The sequence below is a fragment of the Coregonus lavaretus genome (assembly GCF_964263955.1).
Source record: "Coregonus lavaretus genome assembly, chromosome: 7".
Lineage (NCBI taxonomy): Eukaryota > Metazoa > Chordata > Actinopteri > Salmoniformes > Salmonidae > Coregonus > Coregonus lavaretus.
The window spans coordinates 27,063,390-27,075,291 of NC_139994.1; the positions used below are offsets into that span (position 1 = coordinate 27,063,390).

Consider the following 11,902-nt stretch of genomic DNA (forward strand, 5'->3'; position numbering starts at 1 on the left):
TGTCCTCTACAAGTTCTGAAATTATGTCTTACTTGCTGTGTTGGTCATGTTCGAAATGGTCACTCCATTCCCATTGCCTGAAAGTAACAGGACTGGATCCCAGGAGGTGGTAAAGCTCCTGTATTACCAGCACCTAAAACAATGGAGCAAGGTGTTAAAGACAATTATGAGAGTGGACAAAAACAGTGGAAAATTAAATATACGATATTTCACTTCGTTTGACCTCCTGACTTCAGATTTACTAATGCCCTGATGTGGGGGGGGGGGGGGAGGGTATGGGATGGACCACGGGAATTATTTGCTAGGATAATAATTGCTTGTCAATGAATTAAATGTAATACAATGGCAATCCGGGTTATATGTTAGAATCCTACGCGTGAACTGCCGACATTATTACGCATATGAATTGATAATGATGGAAAATAGGATATGCATAATTTTAAAAAAATAGTTATATAGATATATATAGAGAGAGGTGAAAGCATTGGAAATGCTTTTGGCGGTTAATCTGCTTCTGTTTTGTGGGTGGCACTGTGTGCTGTTTTCGATGGATGGATCCTGGCCTCTCGGGGCCTTAGGGATACGGAGGGACGTGGGTGGGATGCTGATCACTGGGATGACGGCTCAACTTGGGATGGGGAGGGGCTTTAGCGGGGGAATTAGTGGAGAACAATTGAAGGGTTACTCCATAGCAATGCAAATATCACAGTACAGCTACAGTGGGGAAAAAAAGTATTTAGTCAGCCACCAATTGTGCAAGTTCTCCCACTTAAAAAGATGAGAGAGGCCTGTAATGTTCATCATAGGTACATGTCAACTATGACAGACAAATTGAGAATTTTTTTTCCAGAAAATCACATTGTAGGATTTTTTATGAATTTATTTGCAAATTATGGTGGAAAATAAGTATTTGGTCACCTACAAACAAGCAAGATTTCTGGCTCTCACAGACCTGTAACTTCTTCTTTAAGAGGCTCCTCTGTCCTCCACTCGTTACCTGTATTAATGGCACCTGTTTGAACTTGTTATCAGTATAAAAGACACCTGTCCACAACCTCAAACAGTCACACTCCAAACTCCACTATGGCCAAGACCAAAGAGCTGTCAAAGGACACCAGAAACAAAATTGTAGACCTGCACCAGGCTGGGAAGACTGAATCTGCAATAGGTAAGCAGCTTGGTTTGAAGAAATCAACTGTGGGAGCAATTATTAGGAAATGGAAGACATACAAGACCACTGATAATCTCCCTCGATCTGGGGCTCCACACAAGATCTCACCCCGTGGGGTCAAAATGATCACAAGAACGGTGAGCAAAGATCCCAGAACCACACGGGGGGACCTAGTGAATGACCTGCAGAGAGCTGGGACCAAAGTAACAAAGCCTACCATCAGTAACACACTACGCCACCAGGGACTCAAATCCTGCAGTGCCAGACGTGTCCCCCTGCTTAAGCCAGTACATGTCCAGGCCCGTCTGAAGTTTGCTAGAGTGCATTTGGATGATCCAGAAGAGGATTGGGAGAATGTCATATGGTCAGATGAAACCAAAATATAACTTTTTGGTAAAAACTCAACTCGTCGTGTTTGGAGGACAAAGAATGCTGAGTTGCATCCAAAGAACACCATACCTACTGTGAAGCATGGGGGTGGAAACATCATGCTTTGGGGCTGTTTTTCTGCAAAGGGACCAGGACGACTGATCCGTGTAAAGGAAAGAATGAATGGGGCCATGTATCGTGAGATTTTGAGTGAAAACCTCCTTCCATCAGCAAGGGCATTGAAGATGAAACGTGCCTGGGTCTTTCAGCATGACAATGATCCCAAACACACCGCCCGGGCAACGAAGGAGTGGCTTCGTAAGAAGCATTTCAAGGTCCTGGAGTGGCCTAGCCAGTCTCCAGATCTCAACCCCATAGAAAATCTTTGGAGGGAGTTGAAAGTCCGTGTTGCCCAGCGACAGCCCCAAAATATCACTGCTCTAGAGGAGATCTGCATGGAGGAATGGGCCAAAATACCAGCAACAGTGTGTGAAAACCTTGTGAAGACTTACAGAAAACGTTTGACCTGTGTCATTGCCAACAAAGGGTATGTAACAAAGTATTGAGAAACTTTTGTTATTGACCAAATACTTATTTTCCACCATAATTTGCAAATAAATTCATTAAAAATCCTACAATGTGATTTTCTGGAAAAAAAATTCTCATTTTGTCTGTCATAGTTGACGTGTACCTATGATGAAAATTACAGGCCTCTCTCCTCTTTTTAAGTGGGAGAACTTGCACAATTGGTGGCTGACTAAATACTTTTTTCCCCCACTGTATATGGACACTCAATCATTACGCTATTTTTTACAAACATATATAATGATAAATAGACTTGAAACTTGTATCTCAGTATGGTGTATGGTGAAATAAGTATAGCCAGTTATAATTGTAATGGCTTAGCTGATAATAACAAAAGAAGAACAATATTTACATGGTTCAAAGAGAAGGAATATAATATCTATTGTATACAGGAAACTCATTCAATAATTCGAGATGAAATAGAATGGAAAAAAGAATGGGGGGGGGGGAAATATAATTCTCCCATGGGCAAAGAAATTCAAAAGGGGTGATGATATTAATTAATAGTAATTTCGATCCGAATGTGCAAATTGTACAAATAGATACACAAGGTAGATGGATTATTTTAAATATGTTATTGGACCATAAACGGATATGGCTCATTAACCTTTACGGACCAAATAATGATGATCCACAATTCTTTGACAATATAATAAATTATCAAGCCTGCAAGCAACTCAAGACAATATTATTATGGTGGGGGATTATAATACTGTTTTAAATAGCTCAATGGACCGTAAAGGAAATCACACCACAAACAATCGCCCACATGCTCTTAAGGAAATTGTGAATGTCATGGATACATTAGAACTAGTAGATATATGGAGGCTTAAATATACTGATCTAGTGAGATATACATGGCGGAGACTGAATCAAGCTAGTCGTCTTGACTTCTTTCTTATCTCATTCTCGTTGGCACCAAAAGTAAAAAAAAGTGTTGATAGGGGACAGAATGCGGTCGGACCATCATATAATAGGCATATACATTACTCTTACTGAATTTCCACGTGGGCGAGGATATTTGAAATTTAATCAAAGCCTATTGGATGATAATTTATTTATAATTAGAACAAAGGAATTTATAACTGACTTTTTCCAACATAACATAGGTACAGCGAATCCCCTTGTTGTATGGGACACCTTTAAATGTGCCTTTAGAGGCCATGCAATTCAGTACTCATCTCGAAAACAAAAGCAATTTAGGTCAAAAGAGTTTATACTAAGAAAGGAAATAGAAAGTCTAACAGAACAGATAGATGGCAATAAAAACTGTAACATAGAGGCTCAGAATAGATTAGAGGAAAAACAAAAAGAAATGGAGAAACTTATTCAAGAAAGATCAAGTGTAATATATTATAAAAATAAAGCAAACTGGATGGAATATGGGGAAAAATGCACAAAATTCTTTTTTAATCTTCAACATAGGAATGCTACCAAAAATAACTTAATGAAACTGGTTACAATTGACGGAGTCACCCATAATTCACCAAATGATATTTTGAAGGAAGAAACAAAGTACTTTAAGCATATGTTTTCTTTTCAGTCGCCTCCATCTCCTCTAACTGAAGCTAATTGTAGAGATTTTTTTCTATTGATAATGTCAAATTAACAGCCACACAGAAAGACTCATGTGAAGGTGAAATTACAGAGGAGGAACTTCTGGATGCAATTAAAGACTTTAAGTCTGGGAAAACTCCAGGGTTGGATGGCATACCAGTCGAGGTATACCAAACCTTTTTTGATATACTAAGAGGACCGTTATTAGCATGTTTTAACCACTCCTATGTAAATGGTAGATTATCTGACACTCAAGAAGAAGGTCTGATCTCATTATTACTGAAACAGGATACAAGTGGAAAATATAAAGATCCAGTCCATTTACAAAATTGGAGGCCCCTTACACTTCAGTGTTGTGATGCAAAAATCCTAGCAAAATGTATAGCGCATAGAATTAAAAAGGTATTGTCGGATATTATTCATTCTAATCAGACAGGTTTTTTACATGGAAGATACATTGGAGATAATATAAGGCAAGTATTGGAAACAATAGAACATTATGGAAAATATGGGAAACCAGGCCTGCTATTCATAGCAGACTTCGAAAAGGCATTTGATAAAGTTCGACTGGGGTTTATATATAAATGCCTGGAGCATTTCAATTTTGGAGAATCTCTTATAAAATGGGTCAAAATCATGTATAGTAACCCTAGGTGTAAAATAGTAAATAATGGCTATTTCTCAGAAAGTTTTAAACTGTCAAGAGGAGTGAAACAAGGTTGTCCACTATCGGCATATCTATTTATTGTGGCCATCGAGATGTTAGCTATTAAAATCAGATCCAATAATAATATCAGAGGATTAGAAATACAGGGCTTAAAAACAAAGGTGTCATTGTACGCTGATGATTCATGTTTTCTTTTAAATCCACAACTAGAATCCCTCCACAGCCTCATAGAGGATCTAGATACATTTTCTAACCTCTCTGGATTACAACCAAATTATGACAAATGTACTATAATACGTATTGGATCACTAAAAAATACAATTTTTACATTACCATGTAGTTTACCAATAAAATGAGAAAAAAATATTCACTTTTATTTGGAACGGCAAGCCAGACAAAATTAAAAGAGCATATTTATATAATGAATATGAATTCGGAGGACAGAAATTATTAAATATTAAAGCATTAGACCTATCACTAAAAGCTTCAGTCATACAAAAGTTATACTTAAATCCGAACTGGTTCTCGAGCAAATTAGTAAGATTGTTTCACCCAATGTTCAAGAAAGGCCTTTTTCCCTTTATTCAGATTACAACCTCTCACTTTCAGTTATTTGAAAAGGAAATAATCTCCCAAATGTCACTATTTCTAAAACAAGCCATAGAAAGTTGGTTGCAATTTCAATTTAATCCTCCAGAAACGACAGAACAAATAATGCAACAAATATTGTGGTTGAATTCAAATATACTAATTGACAAAAAACCTTTATTTTTTGACAGAATGTTTAAAAAAGGTATAATCTTCGTAAATGATATCATCGGTAGGACTGGTGGAGTTATGTCGCACATGCAGCTAACAAAAACATATGGAAATGTCTGCTCTACCCAAAATTACAACCAAATAATTGCAGCCTTACCGCAAAAGTGGAAGTGGAAAGTGGAAGGGGGAGAAAGTAAGGAACTTGTCTATCGGCCTTGCATTAAAGAACATAATTGGTTAAGGAAAACTGTGATAAATAAAAAAGTATATCAGTTTCACTTAAGGACCAAAGGATTGACAGCCATCCCATATAGATTGCAAAATAGTTGGGAAGAGATCTTTGACGTACCGATCCCATGGCATAGTGTTTATGAACTGACACGCAAAACGACACCGTATTCAAAAATTTGAATCTTTCAATTTAAATTATTATACAAAATTCTTGCTACCAATAGAATGTTATTTATATGGGGGATACAATCTTCCCAGCTCTGCAGATTTTGCTGTGAAGAGACAGAATCATTAGATCATTTGTTTTGGTTCTGTCCATTTGTAGCTTGTTTTTGGACACAGGTCCAGGAATGGCTAAAGGATTGCAATATTTACCTGGAACTAACCTTGCAGATAGCATTACTGGGTGATCTGAAAAGTCATAGTCAATCAATCAATAATATATTAATACTTTTAGCAAAAATGTTTATTTTTAATTCACAATCTGTAGAAGCAATGAGAATAGAAAGGTTCAGAACTTTTGTAAAACATCACAGTACGGTTGAAATATATATGGCAAATAGAAATCCTATATGGATGGTGTTAAGAGATAGATGGGAGGTATTGAATAGAGTTGAAGGATGGGACTAATGACAAATAACAACAAATAATAACAAAGATAGCTAATAATGTAAGCATACTGTGTCCATAATAAGTATATAGGTTGTATGTTGGGAGCTTTTGGGAAAGAGCACAGTTAGAAAGATATGGCATATAGAAGCAAACCGGATGGACATCATGAAAATGATCGGAGAGGTTGAGAGTAGAAGAAGTTCAGGAGCAAAAAATAATAATATAAAAAAAAATATATATATATATATATATATATATATAATAGATTTATTGTAAAATTAACTCTGTCCATAAGGTGTAGATAGTAAGTATAGACCGGAAGTAGAGGCCTGGGCATTGTTGTTCACTAATTTACTCCAAGTAGGGAAAGGATGGTGGGGTTGAAAAGTAATAAAGGGGAGTATATATATAAAAAAAAAAAAACAATAAAAAAAACATGGGGGATTGGAAGTGATGCAGACAATTACATTGATAGAAGATACAATCTATCTGCAATATTAAGCTGATCCATTCCCCCCCCCCCCCCCCCCCCCCCCCCCAAAAAAAATACACAAAAAAATAAATAAAAAAAATGCCCTGATGTGAAAATAGGTTGCAACATGCCAACTCTCTTCAGAAATGACCATAATCACTTCAGTTTATCTCACAGAACAATAACAATACGAAAAATAACATACTTTATGAAATTCATTCACAATGTGAGAAACGTACATATTTTGTCTTTCTTCCAACAAACCACCAGTAAGGCAACCAAGGTTAACAGGGGGACCACCACGACAAAAACCACCATACTATCTCTGACACTACAATCACCGCATTTTCCATCTGTATGGAAAACAATAGGACATATTAAACATTCACTAGGTACAGAACACAACTTCAACATAGTAGTTTGAAGGATTTTATTGTAATGGAATGGGAGGTAGTTGAGGTAGTGAAGGGGGAGTGTGATGCTCAAGGTAGGTAGAGGTTTGTCTGTCTGTAGAAACAATAACAAAGTGGTCACCCCACCTGCATTTTGGTAAAAAGCTGTGGGGTGGGCTTGGAGAAATGTAACCACTCTCAAGTTCATAGACAGAGCTATGGATGCAAGGACTGACCATCCATGATATACAAATGATAGTTTTAACCATGTTTTGAGGCTATACAGTGTTTGTGTACATTTACATTGTTTACAAAACATTGGAGTAAAACAAGCTTGTATTTTGTGTTCTGATGGAGTACGACAGTTGAACTAAGCTCATGAGGAAAGTTATATTCTTCAAGATGCAATGGGTATCTATTATTAATTTATAAGTCAAAAAATGGATGTAGCAACTAACCATAAAATCCTATACATTGAGCTTGAAAAAACAGTTGAGTCACATTGAAATAATCTACATTCGTGACCTTATAACAGACTCAATAACATTTTACTAATTGATTTCACCATAATCGATAACAAAGCTAATAACTGGTTTGTTGAAAATATATAAAGTATGTTAAATACTAGGTCAACCTTACTCCATATTTCCATAATTGGCTCCTTCAACGTTGTATGGCTGACATAGCATACATACGTTTCCTTGTCTGCCTCTGGGATCTATCTGCACACTAATCCTGATCTGATAGGTGTCATCATTATTGGGCTGGGCTCCTGTAGACTGTACTCCATCGTCTTTGTTCAATTGGAGACCATTCTTCTTAATATTAATTATCACATCTTTGGGATAGAAACCTGTCGCCATGCAGGTCAGGCGGACATTTCCTGCAGTTTTGGCCTTTTTAGCAAACACATAGATCTTTGGAAGGGCTAAAGAGGGAATAAACAGAGAACATTAATATTTCATTTCTAATCTCACAGGTCCTTTTCTGTTAACCAATTGTTAGGCTACACTATTTAAGAAGATTAACATTCATAAGTACTCACAGTCAGCGCTACTGAATTCTTTGTCCCCATATGCCATGAATTTGGACAGCCAGTCCACACACTCCTTCTCCAGGTAGCCCTTGGTGTACTGGTTGAGGATCTGCACCTCGTCCCACTTCCTCTTAGTCGGCAGAGCTTGATCGACTGGGGCCACCCACTGCATAGTGGCATCATCAAAGGCCAGGAAGTCGTCACCATCGTAGCTGTATTGGTCAGTGCCCTTTTTTAATTTCAATGTGCCATCTGGCTGTATGTCAATCTCACAGCCATGCTTCCACTGAAGGATATGGACATCTGAAACAAATGAAAAATAATGAAAAAGAAGGTAGATAGATACCTAATAACCCACAATTTAAGAAAAATATAAATGTTGAGCGTAGGACAAAATGCAGGCGTAGTTTCTCACCAGTGCCTCATGCGGTCCATCAGGATGTTGACATTGACTTTGAACCACTGTTCATTGCTCTTGCGTGACTGGGTGCCTTTTCCCCAGTAGTCTGCTGGCAGCTTCTCTCTCATCCAGTCCTGTTTGGGAATTTTCTTCTTTGCCACACTGTCATAGTAGTCGATCTGTCTGTCATTCATCAGGCCCATGGCAGTGAACTCATAGATACCAGGTAATTCAACTGGCTTTGAGAGGGTAGTGTAGATGTAATTCAGCGAGTAGATCTCTGTAGGGGAAAAAATAAAACATTTAGATAATTTGTCTCAATTTGCCTTCTCTCCATGTAATCTGCCTTTGCTGTAAAACATTCAAGTTGCACTACGCAGAAATAGCTCCGTCATTTCCTGGTTGCTAAAACTCTAACAGTTAACCTAATTTCAGTTTGTGACAAAATAAGCTAGTATAGTAAATAATTGTACCATCTAAACCGCTGTGAAATATATTATCCATAATCAAAAGTATTGTATTTTCAGTTGTTTGATCTGGTGTACTAAACCAAAAGTAAAAGACGCAAAAACGGTATGCATTGAAATAGAGCACATAGAACATATCTCTCCCTCCCATCCCGGAGGACCTGAGCCCTAGGACCATGCCTCAGGACTACCTGGCCTGATGACGCCTTGCTGTCCCCAGTCCACCTGGTCGGGCTGCTGCTCCAGTTTCCACTCTTCTGCCTGCGGCTATGGAACCCTGACCTGTTCACCGGACGTGCTACCTTGTCCTAGACCTGCTGTTTTCAACTCTCTCTCTCTAGTGCACCTGCTATTTCAACCTCTAAATGCCCGGCTATGAAAAGCCAAGTGACATTTACTCCTGATGTACTGACCTGTTGCAACCTCTACAACCACTGTGATTATTATTTGACCCTGTTGGTCATCTATGATCGTTTGAACATCTTGGAGAAAATCTGTCCTTAATGGCCATGTACTGTTATAATCTCCACCTGGCACAGCCAGAAGGGGACTGGCCACCCCTCAGAGCCTGGTTCCTCTCTAGGTTTCTTCCTAGGTTTCTGCCTTTCTAGGGAGTTTTTCCTAGCCACCGTGCTTCTACATCTGCATTGCTTGCTGTTTGGGGTTTTAGGCTGGGTTTCTGTATAGCACTTTGGGACATCTGCTGATGTAAAATGGGCTTTATACATAAAATGTAATTGATTGATTGATATCAACCGCCTCCTAGACTTGCTTTCAATTAGAATGATAGAGTTCTATGTGAATTTGGTCACTTTGCCCAGAAAGTTACATATTGCCACTAGGAAATCACTGTGTCAACTACTTAGGTCTATCATGTCTGTAAGGGCCAACTAGTCAAAATCATTTATTCAATGAAATATCATAGCAGAGAGAAGTCATACTATAGCCCTGCATCATGATGTCTAAATGGTAGTTTTGGTTACATATGTAGCCCTTATAGGCCTTTTACATTGCCTATTGAAGTATTAACCTATGTATTAATCAATGAACACAATTTAAGTAAAATTAATTATTTTCAGAACTTGTTTATTAGTCCTATGAATCGTCAAACTATTAAGAAAACAATGAATATCCTGTTTCCTGTGTGTTTCATATTTTTGTTAAACAGCGTTAGTCCTTTAGCTACAGTGTTAAATTTCAAACATACCAGCAAACAACATTATCAAGGAGCATTTGTGTTTTACAAAAAGTTGATAATGCTATGCGGGGTTTTCATAAGGCTAAACAAAGTAGCTATATCATCTTGCCTTATGGCTAGCCTGTAAGTGCACATTAGCGAGTAACGGTAATCAATTAAGTGGGATAACGCACATAAGGTTGACTACATAGCCTATAAAACGCAATAAAACACATATCTTGTAGACTATGCTACAACAATAGACCACCCATATCAGTTGATAAACGATTTGTATGATGTTTTCTATTTTTACCTGGCTGTAAACGTTTCCTTTCACTTTTGACATTCAGGTAGGTTTACACAATTTACCACTTTGGCTCTGAACAATACATTCAGTCGAGAAATATAAAACAAATAACATAAATGTATACATCTTGTGGATTACGTTTTTGCAGTTGAGATACTTTTCAAAAGTATATGTTGGAGGTACAGTAACAGAATACCTCAAACCTCCACAAATTCCGGTCCGTTACAACCGATTACTGTGCCGTTCACGTCCTAGTCGGAACTAGGACATTTCTGATTTGCTAACTGGTTGTATTTTTAGATTTGCGGCGTACAACCAGTTAGCAAATTGTACATTTTAGTTCCGACTAGCGCGTGATCGCGGCATAATTCCTCGCCTAAAGTGTTTTTATCCATCCAATGACTTTTGAGGACTGAATAAACGTAGCTGTTGTCAGGTAAAATAGACGAATTTACGTTTCAGTGGCTGTGAAGCCTATGTTGTTTCCGTTATTGGTGTCATACTGTATTTTATATTCCTATTCATTAATTGTGCAGACCTGGAGAAAATATAAACACTATGACAATACTGTTTTCACTGTAGGCTTGCATTGATAACTTAAATCATAGACATCAAATAAATCAACAGATTCATTCACATACCCTCAATTATTTTATTATGTAACAATTATGATAGACTGGATTTTACATTTTGTTTAATGGTTTGGAAGTCTCTATGTCATGATACATTTCTCATCATAATCTCACAATTGAGTGCTCTGACATGAGTGTAAATCAGTACTTCAGCTGTCAACTCATTCCATTTCCTAGTTCCCCACCCTCCACAAGTCTTAGTCCCTCCTCTTTCCCCCAATCCCTCCCTCCTTTTATTTCCTTCCAAAACGGAACCCAAAGCCTCCCTTCTCTCTGTTGAAAGCCTGAAGCCCGCCGGCGATGGACGTAAGAGCCTCGTTCCTCTTTCCTCCCCCCTCTTGGTAGTGCAGCGTGTCCATGTGGTGGCCGGTGAAGGGACCCAGGGGCCTCCTCTCCAGATCCCCCCTCTGGCCCCTCCTCATGCCCTCCTGTCTCCAGCTGTTCTCAGCCACTAGCTCCCTGAGCAGGCCCAGGCGTGGGTCCTCTGGCCCCAACTCCAGAAGTGGACCCCAGGGGCGGAGGCCCACCGCAGCTACAGTCCCGGGGACATCCAGGGAGGCCTGGAACTGGAGTAAGGCTGCCTCCCACTCAGGGTTATCTAACTTGGGCAGGATGGCAAAGGGGAAGTGGGGGTGCCCGTGTGCCCCTGGGATGGGAACCAGAAGAGCCAGGGAGAAAAGATTGAGCATCGGCTGAGAGGCACAGAGCAGGAACGAGGATAATCTCATCTATAGGTTGTTGGAAATATAAAGTAGTTGTGAAATAAATCACAAAATGTAAAAATAGACTGTCAATGCATAATATATTGCAAATCTCTCCAGATATTTGCAAAGCCCTGATTCTTAGGGCCCCATTCAAGAAAAAGGCTAAATGACCTGTGTGGGTTAAGATAAGATAGCAGCACACACTAAAATGCACACCTAACATGCAGTATTCTACAGGTATTTACATAGTGCTTACATAGAACCATTTACTGAGTCATATGTACCTGCTGTACATAGACAAACTGAATACCAACATCCACATCTAATACCAAACACATTAGCATTGATAGATGCATTGGCTTAC

The 11,902-nt window shown here is 38.6% G+C and overlaps 1 pseudogene across 1 annotated transcript; it reads right to left on the reverse strand.

Annotated features, from left to right (window-relative positions):
• Positions 1-59: 59 nt before the first annotated feature.
• Positions 60-10,328, reverse strand: LOC311132479 (class I histocompatibility antigen, F10 alpha chain-like; annotated as a pseudogene). Its single transcript has 5 exons — positions 10,265-10,328; positions 8,267-8,531; positions 7,861-8,162; positions 7,455-7,743; positions 60-133 (listed from the first exon to the last, which is right to left on the reverse strand). The product of its transcript is annotated as a class I histocompatibility antigen, F10 alpha chain-like (transcript).
• Positions 10,329-11,902: the final 1,574 nt, after the last annotated feature.